The sequence below is a fragment of the Sus scrofa genome, chromosome X (genome assembly GCF_054392235.1).
Source record: "Sus scrofa isolate SSC_HxYL_T2T_F1_AM1 chromosome X, Sscrofa_HxYL_maternal_Yorkshire_Landrace_v2.0, whole genome shotgun sequence".
In the NCBI taxonomy this organism is placed as follows: domain Eukaryota; kingdom Metazoa; phylum Chordata; class Mammalia; order Artiodactyla; family Suidae; genus Sus; species Sus scrofa.
Genome location: NC_139401.1, coordinates 18,487,457 through 18,501,897, shown reverse-complemented (window position 1 = coordinate 18,501,897; position 14,441 = coordinate 18,487,457). Strand labels below are relative to the sequence as shown.

The window sequence follows — 14,441 nt, the reverse complement described above, 5'->3', positions numbered from 1 at the left end:
TGAGCCATGGCAGGAACTCTGACACATTGTTTTTATTTAGACTGCTTTTTTTTGTTGTTGCTTTTGTGGTTTTTTTTTTATTTATTTTTTGTCTTTTTGCTATTTCTTGGGCTGCTCCCGAGGCATATGGAGGTTCCCAGGCCAGGGGTCAAATCGGAGCTGGAGCCCCCGGCCTACGCAAGAGCCACAGCAATGCAGGATCCGAGCCGCGTCTGCAACCCACACCACAGCTCATGGCAACGCCGGATCCTTAACCCACTGAGCAAGGGCAGGGACCGAACCCGCAACCTCATGGTTCCTAGTCTGATTCGTTAACCACTGCGCCACAATGGGAACTCCTAATTTATTTATTTATTTATTTTTTGTCTTTTTGCTAACTTTTGTGTGTTTTTTTTGCTTTTTTTTTTTTTTTTTTTTTTGCTTTTTAGGGCTGCACTGCAGCATATGGAGGCTCCCAGGCTAAGGGTCCAATTGGAGCTACAGCTGCCGGCCTACACCACAGCTCACGGCCACGCCGGATCCTTAACCCGCTGAGTGAGACGAGGGATCCAACCCGCAACCTCATAGTTCCTAGTCGGATTCATTTCCGCTGCGCCACAACAGGAACTCCAAGACTATGTATTTATTTAAACAACTAGCTTTCATGAAGGTGAGGGTTGAAGAGATTATTTGTCGCTTTCAACACCCAACACCACCCCACCCCTGCTCCTCTTTAAATGATCAACTCCATCTAAACCCCATCTCCTTTACTCTGAGATATCTGAGCATCCTGCTGCACTCCCAGGATTTCTCATCATTTCCCAGCCCTGAGGTCTGCTCAATCCTAGCAAACCAAGCAAACCTGCCTCCTCTGACCATGGCCAGCTGGCCTCTATGACTGGACCTCAGTGCGCTTCGTGTCCCTTGCCTCCCACCTCATCTTCATCGAAGAAATGCTCAGGCCATTTCCCCTAAGACTCAGTAGCCAGGGGTTCCCATGGTGGCACAGCAGAAATGAACCCGACTAGTATCCATGAGGATTCGGGTTCAATCTCTGGCCTTGCTCAGTGGGTTGGGGATCCAGTATTACCCTGAGCAGATGCAGCTTGGATCCCTCATTGCTGTGGCTGTGGTATAGGCCAGCGGCTATAGCTCAGATTCAACCCCCAGCCTGGGAGCTTCCATAAGCCTCAGGTGTGGTCCTAAAAAGCAAAAAAAAAAAAAGAAAAAAAAGAAAGAAAAGAAAAAAACCCAAAAAGACTCCAGGAGTCAGCGTGTATGCTTAGGGCACTGTGCCCAAACTCAAGACAGACACACTTCCCCCTCGGTGTTAGTTTGCTAGGGCTGCAGTAAAAAAGTACCACAGATTGAGGGGCTTAAACGACAGAAATTGATTGACTCACAGTTCTAGAGGCCAGAGGCAGAAATCGCAGAAAACACCACAGTAGAAAGGCCACGCTGTTTTTTAAAGAGGATGCGTGAGCTTACCATCTCCGTAGCTCAGGCTGCTCAGTGGCGGTGTGGAGGGGCTGGTTTCAATTTTGATTTAACCCCCAGCCCAGGAACTGCCATACGCCACAGGTGAAGCCGTAAAAAGAAAAAATTAGGAGTTCCCACTGTGGCCTACATCTTGGGAGTGCTGGCTGGGACATAGGTTCCAACCCCAGCCCAGCACAATGGGTTAAGGATCTGCAACTGTGGCTTAGACTGCAACTGCGACTAGGATCTGATTTCTGATCCGGGAATTCCCTGTGCTGTGGGGCAGTCAAAAATGAACGAGAAAAAAACAGTTTTTTAATGTATATGTATGGAGTTCCCGTCATGGCTCAGCAGTTAGCAAACCCAACTAGCATCTGTAAGGATGAGGGTTTGATCCCTGGCCTCGCTCAGTGGATTAAGGATCCAGCATTGCCATGAGCTGTGGTGTAGGTCACTGATGCGGCTTGGATCCCGAGTTGCTGTGGCCGTGGTGTAGGCCAGAGGCTACAGTTCCAATTGGACCCCTAGCCTGGGAACCTCCATATGCCACAGGTGTGGCCCTAAAAGAGACAAAAAGACAAAAAAATATACATATATGCATATATTATATATATAATATATATATGTATAACAGACCTTTCCACTTATGTGTTTAAAACCCTCCAGTATGTAAATCAACTATACTTCAATAAAAATAAATCGATAAAATTAAATAAATAAATGAATAAATAAAACCCTCTGGTGACTTCCCATCATAAAAAAAGAGTTCTAGGGCAGGAATTCTTATCCTACAGTCTGTGGATTTATTTTTGAGAGGGGCCTATGGCTCCCCCATATTACATGCAGCATGTGGACTAGTCCCTCTGCCTTTCTTAGTAAAAAAATCCATATTTTTCATCAGATTTTCAAAGATTCCCAAATCTTACAGTCTTTGGGAGGTTAAACGCTCACAACCAGCCATAGTGATCACCAGTTCCTTCCAGCACCAAGGAGGTGCTGCCATGGGCGGAGGCCTCCCTTGACCACCTGCAACTTTTCTTAGGAATGTGCAGCTCGGACATGGCTTTTCCCGCCCGTCAGCACCACCTGCACTTTCATCCCTGACTTGACTTCACTCGGCCCGTCCCTCCCCATCTTGTCCCGGATGAGACCCTACTTCTTTGTAGGCCAAGTCCCTTACTAGAAATTCCAAGCCTAGTTATTTACTCTCCCTCTCCCTCCATCTCCCGGATTCAGCTGAAAACTGTGCCTGTCCAGCTAGCAAGTCCCCAGATTTCCAAATCTGCCCTTTATCAGACATCAGAGAGGGTGATGGTGGGGCAAGGATCTATCCCCTGAGTGGCTCTGCACCTTCCCCCATCCACCTTGGGAGTTTAGCTGGATGGGGATGGAAGGTAAAGGGTGGGGCCTTGCGAAGCTCGGGTGCAAAGGAGAGCAAGCAGGTCCAGACCCTGGGAACTGGACGAGGTTCCTGTCTGGAGCAACGTGGGTTATGAAGAGCCAGAGGGACAGATGTAATCAATCACTGGAGACGCCACTGGAAAAACCGAATATAGACATTTGTTTCAAAGGTCAGAGATAGAATCTATATTGTCTTGCAAGGCTAAGAGTTACAAGTCAGAGGGAGACCAAACTTGGATGAAAGGCAAGTCAGGGAGAAGTGAGAGGGACCCAGGACCATCGTCGTGGCTGGTGTAAGATATTCGTTTCCATAACCACAGTAGAGTGATGAAGAGCATAGTTCAAACTCTGGCTTAGCCACTTCCCAGATGACCTCACTTTACTCATCTAAGTGAGATGAACTAGTGAGTTCACTAACTTACTTGAGCTTCTCTGAAGTTCTTTTTGAATAGAATTTCTAGATAGAAACAACTGAGGTGTATATGTTGGTATATGTTGGTTAGGTCCTTTCTGGGCATACATGCAGTAGGCAAGCACATCGACCTTTAGCACTTGGTGCATGGAAACTTCAAGGAAGGATCAATTGAAGTAATAACATATTTGGCATACTGGCTTTCTCAGCTCATTACCGTCAATTGCTATTTAAGAAAATGTTTATTGCTTCTAAAGAAAATGTTTTTAAAATGCTGTTTTTGTCTTTTTACGGCCGCACCTGCAGCATATGGAGGTTTCCAGGCTGGGGTCGAATTGGAGCTGCAGCCACTGGCCCAGGCCACAGCCACAGCAACTTGGGATCCAAGCCGCGTCTGCCACCTACACCACGGCTCACAGCAACGTGGGATCTCCAACTCACTGAGCGAGGCCAAGGATCGAACCTGTGTCCTCATGGATGTCAGTCGGGTTCATTAACCACTGAGCCACAATGGGAACTCCAAGAAATTTTTAAAAATTTTAATGAGAGAGAGGTAAACTCCTTCTCTTGGCGCTTATGATTTAAATACGTCCTGCCCTCTTTCTAATTATCAGCCCTGCGAGTTTCCTTCCCTTTCCAGCTCTTGAACCTACATTGGTTCTTTCTTGGGTTACAGGTCTTCACTATCTTGGAAAAGCCTTTCACCGCCTCTAATTACCATCCCCTTTCTCCTTGTACTTGCCCACTTCTTGAGCATAAGGTCAATATTCACTATAACAGATAACCATGCTACCAACACCTAGATTTAACAGATGCTAATATTTAACAAACCTTGCTTCAGAAATCTTAAAAAAGAAAATTAAAACATTAGAGGGGACAGTTAAAGCCTGTCCCCCCCCAAATGTACTAGCCCCTCCCCTGTTATCTCCAGAGGTCACCACTGTCCTCACTCCCAAGAATGCCTGTACTTTTAACAATATATGTAGATTGCCATAATGTGCTTTACAAATATCATATTGTATCTATCTGTTCCACTGTGCCCTTTTTTCCACCGAAGATTTTGTTTTTGAGATTTGTTCATTAGGCTATTGTCGCAGTTGAATCCATCAGTCCCTGTGAGAAAGAGATGGAGAGAAGGAACTCTTTCTGGAGGTGAGGAGGGGTTCCTTTGCTGCCTGGGAGTGACCTTTATTTCAAAGCAAGGAGACGAACTAAAGGCATCATGATGGTGAAATGCGTCGCCTCCTAAGAGCATCTGTGTTATAAGCAGTACTTTAAATGGCTGGGGTTCTAACAATAGATTTTAAGAGGCAATTTGAGAGAAGCTTTCTGACACTTCACATACAAAAGCAACTTTTTTCCCTCCCGTCCAGAGGACAGTCCTTCTCGTCTTTTTTTACCACTCCCTCCACAAGATTATTATATTTTTCCTCATTCAGAAGAGTTCCTAATCTTCTTACCTTGGAGATGTCGATTTTAAAAAGGCCCCCATCTAGCCGGTGATTGCTGTGTTCCGTCCTGCCGGTTTCCCGGGCTTCCTCAGGGCTGCAGGAAAATCAGTTGCTTTTCGTGTTGTCCCACAGTGCCACCTGCTGCACTGAGCGAGGCATCGCAGGCTCCTTTAGCATGTATTTTACAAGAGCAGTTTTTTTCTTAAAGGGGCCGAGGATCATTTCGGTTTGGTTTGCTTTGTTTTCGAACGCGGATGAACGTCTGCACTGCTACATAATTGAGAACATGTCCAAAGCCTTTGAGGGCTAAGAGGACATTGTCCAAGGAGTGGATTCTATCTCGGGGAGCCTGAGTCTGAGATCTTGCATTTCTAATAAGCTCTCCGGTGACGCCAGCGCCCCTGACCTAGGACTACATTTGAGTAACGAAGGATTAGAATAAAGCGCAGGGGACTTCTACAAATAACCCTCCTTGGAGATGTAGATTTAAAACACAATCCAGCACAAGATTGCAGTCTGATTTTTTTTTTTTTTCCCTCCGGGGCTTTCCACCTAGCGTCACAGAAAAACAGTCACTTAGAGTTGTCCCACAGTGCCATCTATTGTCCGAGAGAAGCAGGCAGCTGAAAGTTAATTTTCCGTCTGCAGTGCTTCATCAGGGGAGTTCCTTCCCTGGAAGGGAACCAAGACTATTTGTTCTTTGGTGTGTTTTGTTTTGTAACACTAATAAGCCTCTGAAGTTCTCTATCGCTAAAATTTCAAAAAAACCTAAAAGTTCTTTAGGAGCATTTAAATAAGAGTTTTAGAATTTCTTTGAGCACTTGAATGTTGAATGATCTAAAAAATTTTTTTTCTTCTTCTTTTTCAGCTGCACACGAGGCATATGGAAGTTCCTGGGCCAGGAATGGAATCTGAGCCATAGCTGCCTCAGCTGCGACAACACTAGATCCTTAACGCTAGTGCCACAGCAGGAACTCCCAAAGTTTTGATTTTTATTGTCTTCATTTGATGGTGCCAGAAATGGGGTTTTCATTCAATAAGGCTGTTGGGGGAGGAAAAATAATTTTCTTCTACCCTCCTAGGTTCTTACCGAGACCTTCCTATAACAAAACACAGATCAACATGAGAAAAAATAAACAGAAGTTCACTTTATTTTGTTTGTTTGTTTTTTTATGGTTGTACCTGTGGGATGGATATGGAGGTTCTCAGGGTAAGGATGTAATTGGAGTTGTTGCTGCCAGCCTACGCCAGAGAAGCAGCAACGCCAGTTTCTTAACCCACTGAGTGAGGCCAGGGATCGAACCTGTAACCTCATCATTCCTAGTAGGATTCGTTTCCGCTGCGCCGCGACGGGAACTCCAGCAGTATAATAATATATGTCCTCCTATATACTTGGGAGAGACCCAGAAAAAAATGAGTAACTCTTGGAAATGGCCAAGCCATCACTTTAAATACCATCTCTAGCTAGAGACAAAAGAAGATGTTGGTGGGGGCAGGTTATTAGGCAGAGCCTAATCAACAAAGGTAAGAATGTCATGCAGATTTTAAGTCCAAGCCTCCTCAATTGGTAAATTTTTCTAGAGATTGAGAGTCCTCTTCTTCCTGGTAAGGGAGACACCCTTACAAATGGAGATTTCCCTTATACATGTAAATGTCTCTTCTGAGGAGGTAACTTCTACTGGATTTTCAGAGCATTTCTGTGTTTGCTGATTTCTTAAAAATAACAAGCTCAGGAGTTCCTGCAGTGGGTTAAGGACCCAACATTGCCACAGCTGCAGCTCAGATTCGATCCCTGGCCCCAGGAACTTCCATATGCCACAGGTGTGGCTGAAAAAGAAAAAAAAGGCGTGAAAATAATCCTTATGCCAAAGGGGCGTATTTGGGGGTAACATATTCTGCTCCCCTTCAAGACTTTCATTGCGCCAGTATTTTTAGAGCATCTTTTGGGAGCAAAGCTCTGTGCCTAGGCCTCTGCAGGGATTTGTAGGTAATGAGAGCGCTCCAGGGATGGGGCAGGAGCAGTACAAAATGCGGGTGGGACATGAGGGAGCTGCTGGGAGAGACAGCTCCGAGAGGCTTCTTGGTGCTGCTTGGGGACAGAGACCACGTCTCTCCTTTCTAGGTTTGGAAAGTAATCAGCTCTAGCAGGAGCATCTCTAGGCCACACCCAGCATCGGGGCACCAACCGGAAAGCCCCACCCTCCAAAGCCTCAGCTGCTGCTTTGAGTCAGGGCTCTCTGGTCTGCAAAACCCCCCTTGTATTTTGTGCAGGGGCAGTGAAAGTGCCTTCCTTTCCACTTGTCACAGGGCACAAGTTCAGAATTGCTTTGGGGTAAACTCCTGTAGAGTTTATAATAAAACCATTTTTCCACTTAAAAAACAAACAGGAGTTCCCGTCGTGGCACAGTGGAAACGAATCCGACTAGTAACCATGGGGTGGCAGGTTCAATCCCTGGCCTCGCTCAGTGGGTTGAGGATCTGGCGTTGCCATGAGCTGTGGTGTAGGTCACAGACATGGCTTGGATCCTGAATTGCTGTGGCTCTGGCGTAGGCCAGCTCTGATTGGACCCCTAGCCTGGGAGCCTCCATATGCCCCTCCCAGGGTTAGGGTTAGGGTTAGGTTCCTAAGGGAGCAAGGCCATGAGACAGATTTGAGTGATCAGTTACTTTCTGGGGGTTATTCCTCACATAGCCAAGGCTCTGTCACTGCACCAGATTTGATCCTCTGGACCTGTAGGATGAATTTGTTCCTAGGAGGCTCCTCAAGCTGTGCCTAGGCTCATGCCCTTTCAGTTGCAAGAGTCAGACCCCTAAGTCAACTGGCTTAAGCAAAAAAAGCGACTTGAGTTGGTGGGAAATTTGGGGATGAACTTCAGGCATGGATGGATCCAGAGCCCCACAGAATGTTAACAGGGCTTTCTCTATTTCTGACCCTTAGCTCTGCTTTTTCCTTTGTTTGGCTTCCTTCTCTCCCAGTTTGTAAGGGCTTCCTCCATGTAGTTGGGAATATAACCAGCAAAACCTTCAGGCTTATCTCATTGCAGCTTGAGATCCAAGGAAAATGGGAGTGGCTCTCATTTCCAGCACCCACGTATGTGATTCTCAGAGATGCATTCTAACAAGCCTACTCTGAATCCTGTGTCTGTCCCTTGGACCAATCAGTGACTAAGAGGATGGCTGGTGAATCAAGTGCTGCAGTAGCCTGCCTCCGCGAAGGCCCCCAATGATCCCCACCGCTTGGTATTAGGGCTCTTGTGTAATGTGCCCCCACTTTATGTCAGGCTGGTCTGTGCAGCCAATAGGAAAAGGCAGATGTACTGGTATGAGACTTTAAAAAAATAATAAATTTATTTATTTGTTTATTTATGTCTTTTTAGGGCTGCACCTGAGGCATATGGAAGTTCCCAGGCTAGGGGTCCAATCAGAGCTGTAGCTGCTGGCCTACACCACAGCCACAGCACCTCGGCATCTGAGCCAAGTCTGCGACCTACACCACAGTTTACAGCAATGCCGGACCCTTAACCCAAGGCCAGGGGTGGAACCTGCATCCTCATGGATACTAGTCGGGTTCATTACCACTGAGCCACAGTGGGAACTCCTGGTGTGTGACTTGTTTTTTTGTTGTTGTTTTTTTTTTTTTGTCTTTTTGCTATTTCTTTGGGCCACTCCCATGGCATATGGAGGTTCCCAGGCGAGGGGTCAAATCGGAGCTGTAGCCGCCAGCCTACACCAGAGCCACAGCAACGCCAGATCCAAGCCGCGTCTGCAACCTACACCACAGCTCAAGGCATCGCCGGATCCTTAACCCACTGAGCAAGGGCAGGGACCGAACCCGCAACCTCATGGTTCCTAGTCGGATTCGTTAACCACTGCGCCACGACGGGAACTCCTGGTGTGTGACTTCTGATGCCAAGTTATGGAAGGCCCCGAAGCTTCCTCTTGGGCTTTTCCTTGGGTCAGTCCATCTGGGAGAATCCAGCTGCGTGTCCTGAGGAGAGCCCCATGCGGTGAGGAACTGACGTCTTTGGCCAACAGCCCGCAAGGAACTGAGGCCTTCCTGCGAACAGCCATGTGAGTGAGCTTGAGAGCAGATACTCCAGCCCCAGTCTAGCCTTTAGATGGCTGTAGTCCTGGCCAATATCTGGACTGCTCCCTCATGAGACACCCTGAGCCAGAGCCACCTGGCTAAGCCACTTCCAAATTTTTGATCCATAGAAATTGTGAGATAATAAATGTTTGCTGCTGTAAGCTACTAAGTTTTGAAGGAATTTATTGTATGGCAAGACATGACTGGTATTTGTGTCAACCTTTGTGTTCAGGAGCCAGGTAATACAGTTGAAAGCCCCATCAAAACCAGAACCAAATCAAACGGGACAAATGCAAGTTTCCCAAAGGAAAGTTGGGATGCTACTACCAGAAAAATGGAAATCTGGCTGATCCTTAAAAGGATGTTAGACAGGTCAAAATAACAGCTGTCCAATACCATCCTTCGTAAAGTAGTTCAGCCACCTGCCGGGCCTTCCAACCTACCCAGGTTGGCCGGAAGCTCAGTCACTTGGCTTTGGCTTCAGTTGCTACTACTACTACTACTGCTAGAGGATTGATTATCAAATGTACTCAGATATTTCTGGTCCTAATTTCCCCTATGACCAAGAGATGGGTCTTGGCTGCTGGCTGTGTGACTGTGGGCAAGTTGCCTCTCTAAGACTCAGCTTTTCTATGTGGGGTACCAGTTGTATCCACCTCTTGAGGTGATAGGACTAAACAAACATATGTGCTCAGCCCAGTACTTCCCAGGTGATGAATCCCAAGTGTATACTGCCACGAGCTTATCCAGATTGGCCCTAAATGCAACCACAGGGGTCCTTAAGAGAGGGCGGCAGAGGGAAGTTACACACACAGAAAAGAAGACACTGGGAATACCAAAGCAGGGGTTGGCGTGATGCTGCCATGAGCCAAGGAAAGCAGGCAGCCACAGGAAGGAGGGAGAGGCAAGAAATAGAGTCTCCCCTAGAGCCTCTGGAGGGAGCATGGCCCTGTGGATGCCTTGATTTTGGCCCTGCAAAACTGATTTCAAACCTCTGGCCTCCAGAACTGTAAGACAATAAATACCTGTTGTTTTAAGCCACCAAGTTTGTGGTAATTTGTTACAACAGCCACGGGAAACTGATATTGTAGCATTACTTAAAAAGTCACTTGTAGGAGTTCCCGTCGTGGCACAGTGGTTAACAAATCCGACTAAGAACCATGAGGTTGAGGGTTCGGTCCCTGCCCTTGCTCAGTGGGTTAACAATCCCTCGTTGCTGTGGCTGTGGTGTAGGCTAGTGGCTACAGCTCCAATTCGACCCCTAGCCTGGGAACCTCCATATACCGCGGGAGTGGCCCAAGAAATAGCAAAAAGACAAAAAGACAAAAAAAAAGTCTCTTGTAGCTGTCCAGGCCATGACAGGCAATGTAAAAGAAGATGTGGAAATGGGAGGGGTTTAGTAATTAGACTTCATCATTCCTGACCTTTCCTATGAAATATTTCAAAACAGCCTACTTGGAGTTCCCACTGTGGTGCAACGGGATAGGCAGGCATTGTCTCTGCAGCACCAGGATGTAGGCTTGATCCCCAGCCCATTGCAGGGGTTTAAAGGATCTGGCTTGCTGTGGCATAGGTTTCAACTGCTGCTCAGATCAGATCCCTACCCTGGGAACACTATATGCTGCAGGGCGGCCAAAAGAAAAAAAATTGCCCATTTACAGAAATATAGGTACTTTTACCTTGCAAGCTAAAGAGAGGAAAAGAACTTGGCGTAAAATTTGACCTTGAGTTCTTTTTTTTTTTCTTTTCCTTTTTTTTTTAAATTTTTTGCTGGTTTTTTTATTATTTAGTTTATTTTTTCTTTCTTTTTTGTGTTTTTTTTTTGTTGTTGTTACTTAGTTTAATTTTTTGACCTTAAAGTTCTAAAGACGGAAAAAGAGATTTTAAAGTGAAACGTATGCTTCTTTACTATTAATGCACAAACGTCTTTGACAACTACTCTGCTGGAAAAAAACCTTTAAATTGTACTAACACACTAATTTTGGATCTCTTCTCTGACAATCCTCTTTAGAGTGCTTCTTCATCAATTTGTTATTGCCTTCAAATTTTGGTAAACTGAGAATATTGCTAGTAAAATTGGTCAGGGGAGCAAAGGCTCATCTAAGCCATCTATGCAAATCCTGTTTGCAGACTTCTATTTCCGGAATATAATTAAAATTGACTACAGAAGCTTGAATTCTCACTGGATGTAATCTCTGCTGGCCCATCTCTTTTGTGGATTCCATTTCAATGTTATATTAATTACGCATCGCCTCTAATTAAAACTCCTACTTTGTGGTCCTTCCCCTACCCATTCTGCCTTGATAGTCCTAAGGTGAACCTGACAGTCATTGCTTCGTCTGGGCATCTGGCTTACGTTTTGTACTTGAGGCACTCCCACGGTATAGAAAATTAGAATTTGTGCCTTAAAATTCATGCCGTCCGGGGAACTCTTTCCAGCAAATATTGCCCCCGTTGATGGGAGAGCTGTAGCTCTAATATCTTGGTTCTCACCAAGCCACTTTTAAAACTACCCTATCCTGGGTGTTAGGGCAAAGTATGTTAGAACTGCCAGGCCACAGATGCCTGGGTGTTTTACAGACCAAGACCCAGATGGTACAGCCATTGAGACTAGAGCTCCTGCTGCTCACTGATTTAATTGTTGAGTGTGGATACCAAAAATAGAAGCAGATTCTACCTCTCCCTCCGTGGCTTCCCACTAATGACATAATGATGGAGCAAATGTCAAGACTTCCAGGGCTTAAAAATCCTGATTTCACAGTAACTGAGCTCCTTTAAAATTGTCAGGACCACGTGACCCAATGACAAAGGAAGTGGTTGTGAGAGGCACAAACCCGGCAGAACAGCAGCAGGCGAAAGAGAGAGGACTGCAGCCCATATGCCCAATATGCAGAAGCCATGCACGGCAGGTGGCTGGGTCAAGGCTCACATGCACGAGGGGATCTGAATGTGAAATCTTTTAAAACATCAAATTATACACCCTGATTGTCAGTGCTTGGATCATCGGGGTCTTGACACTCTTATCTCATGAATGCTGAAGCTTTATCATGACTTTTCATCTGTGGCCAAAGGCATGTTATTTATCCTCTGCGGCTGACTCTGCTTTGAGCTCGAATCCAGTTTGTTTTAAACAGAAAACAAAATTATATGTAAAGAGAAATGCTTAGGGTCAGAGACTTGGTGGGTAGCAGGGGAAAAGGAGGTCCCTGAAGCCAAGCAGATCCTTGCATAATGCCACACTGGTTACTTAGGAGATGGGACATAGATTTATTCACATAACTCATTACTCACTAGAAAATTCAGAGACAATACAAGTAGGCAGGTTGTCGGGTACAGTGATATAATAATATTTTCTCAAATGATCATGGTAGCTGCTACCACAACTAATAATTACAATTAAACTTCCTCAATGACTATGCCAGTAACACTGACTTTGTGGTGGAGCTGAAGCGTATCATTGTCTTTTTCTATAATGAAAAGTCTATTAAATAAATTAATTGAGAAGACAAGACTGTTGAGTGGAGAGGTTGAATTCAATCCCTTTAGAGGCAACCATTTACATATAATATGTAAACACTCGACATGCTAAATATAAGCACTAAATCGGCATGCTGATGACAAAAATTTTTATCTGCTAAAAATGGTTTCCGGGCAATGCATCACTAGTCCAATTACAGATGCTTTATAATCTTGAAAGTTTGAAAATGTGACTTGCTTTAGATCAAAATATTTCTGCTGTTTTCTAAACGAATACGCTGTTCTTACTTCAATGTAATTTTTTTTTTTTTTTTTGTCTTTTTGCCTCATCTAGGGCCGCTCCTGCGGCATATGGAGGTGTCCAGGCTAGGCGTCGAATCAGAGCTACAGCCACAGGCCTACGCCAGAGCCACAGCAACGCTGGATCCTTAACCCACTGAGCAAGGCCAGGAATCGAACCTGCAACCTCATGGTTCCTAGTCGTATTCATTAACCATTGAGCCAGGATGGGAATTCCATTGAGCAGTTTCTTTCACAAGGACAAAAACATTCAAAGTCATTGGCGCTTTCCTGCTGCTATTGCCCCTGCTAAGTAAGCTTCTACCTCTGCCATCTATTCCTCATCTGTTTGGATGGTATAGTCGATTGGTGCTTAGCATGCATTTCAACCTCCTTCTCATGTGTATGCTGTACCACAACGGCTAAAAAGCTAAAAATTACATTCCCCAGTGGAAGTGAGGTGGAAGGCATTTTCCTGCTGCTTCGATGTTCTTGCTGACAAGCACAATCCTGAAGATGTGTAAGTTTATGCATCCATGATCTGGGCTCTCGGCAGCCTGGTGGGTATCAAGAGGCCCTCGTAGCCATGGAAACTATATTTTAGCTCTGCATCCAATCATTATAGTAGCAACCCCTGCTTTTCACCTTCTTCACTGCACTATGCTGTCTGTCCTCCCAGGAGAAAGTGGCCACTAGGACAGTCTCTCTCCCCACTTCGTCTGTTCTGGGCTGTTCTAGAACAGCAGGAGGCCCCGGGGCTCTACGTCCACCTAGCCCTCTGTACTCCCTGCAAATGAAAGCTGGCAGGGAGCCCTGGGAGTTTTAACTCGTTTCTAAAAAAAACCCCAAGGAGTTCCCGTCGTGGCGCAGTGGTTAACGAATCCGACTAGGAACCATGAGGTTGCGGGTTCGGTCCCTGCCCTTGCTCAGTGGGTTGACGATCCGGCGTTGCCGTGAGCTGTGGTGTAGGTTGCAGACGCGGCTCGGATCCCGCGTTGCTGTGGCTGTGGCGTAGGCTGGTGGCTACAGCTCCGATTCGACCCCTAGCCTGGGAACCTCCATATGCCTCGGGAGCGGCCCAAAGAAATAGCAAAAAAAAAAAAAAAAAAGACAAACAAAAAACCCAAAAAACAAAAAACAAAAAACCCACCTATCATTTCTAGAGAAAAAAAATATCTTCCTCATAATACAAATTTGGACAGATAGCATAGGAAAAAAACTATGGAGGAACTTGAAAACCTTTGTAATTGATTGTAAGAAATGAGGAGCAATTAAGTGGTTTTAGCCTAATGACAGTGGTATTTTAGAAAGATAAGTCTAGCAAGCATCAGTGGGGAAGAAGGTAGAATCAAGTCAGCTATCTGGGAGGCTATTTTCATAGACACTTTGTTCATTCATTCACTTGACAGATACTTAGAAGTTGCTTTTACTCTCCAGGCTTTGCACCAGATGCTGAGGATACAACTGAAGCAAGACTGACTCTGCCTTGGAGAAGCTTATCGTAATTGAGAAATGATGATCCAGCGAAGTAAATGCTAAAGAGAGGACACTAGGAAAACACAAGGGCAGGTAGAAAAAGCAGCATTGAAGCTGACAACTGAAGGATGAGTCACGAATGACTCAGCTGAAGGATGGGGTGAAGTGATGGGAAGAGCCATCCGGGCCGAGTGAGAAGCATGTTCCAAGGCTCAGAGGTGAGGGAAGAGAGCTTCTTTGGGGACCTGGAACAAGTTCAATATGTCTAGAGCCTCTGAGTTGGAAGGTGGGGAAGAGGAGGGGGATATGGGGACAGATGAGGTTGGAGAGAGAGAATGAAGCCTTGAAGGACTTTCCAAATCGGTTTAAGGCGTTCACGACCTCTCTAGGGAGCAAGAGG

The 14,441-nt window shown here is 45.7% G+C and overlaps 1 protein-coding gene across 4 annotated transcripts in view; it reads right to left on the bottom strand.

Annotated features, from left to right (window-relative positions):
- Nucleotides 1–4,818, bottom strand: part of CDKL5 (cyclin dependent kinase like 5) — a 235,939-nt gene extending 231,121 nt beyond the window's left edge. For all 4 annotated transcript variants that reach the window (XM_085008649.1, XM_085008645.1, XM_085008647.1 and 1 more), the window contains exon 1: nucleotides 4,732–4,818. The gene's annotated coding sequence lies outside the window, so the exon portion shown is untranslated. The remainder of the gene's footprint in view (nucleotides 1–4,731) is intronic.
- Between the last annotated feature and the right edge of the window lie 9,623 nt (nucleotides 4,819–14,441).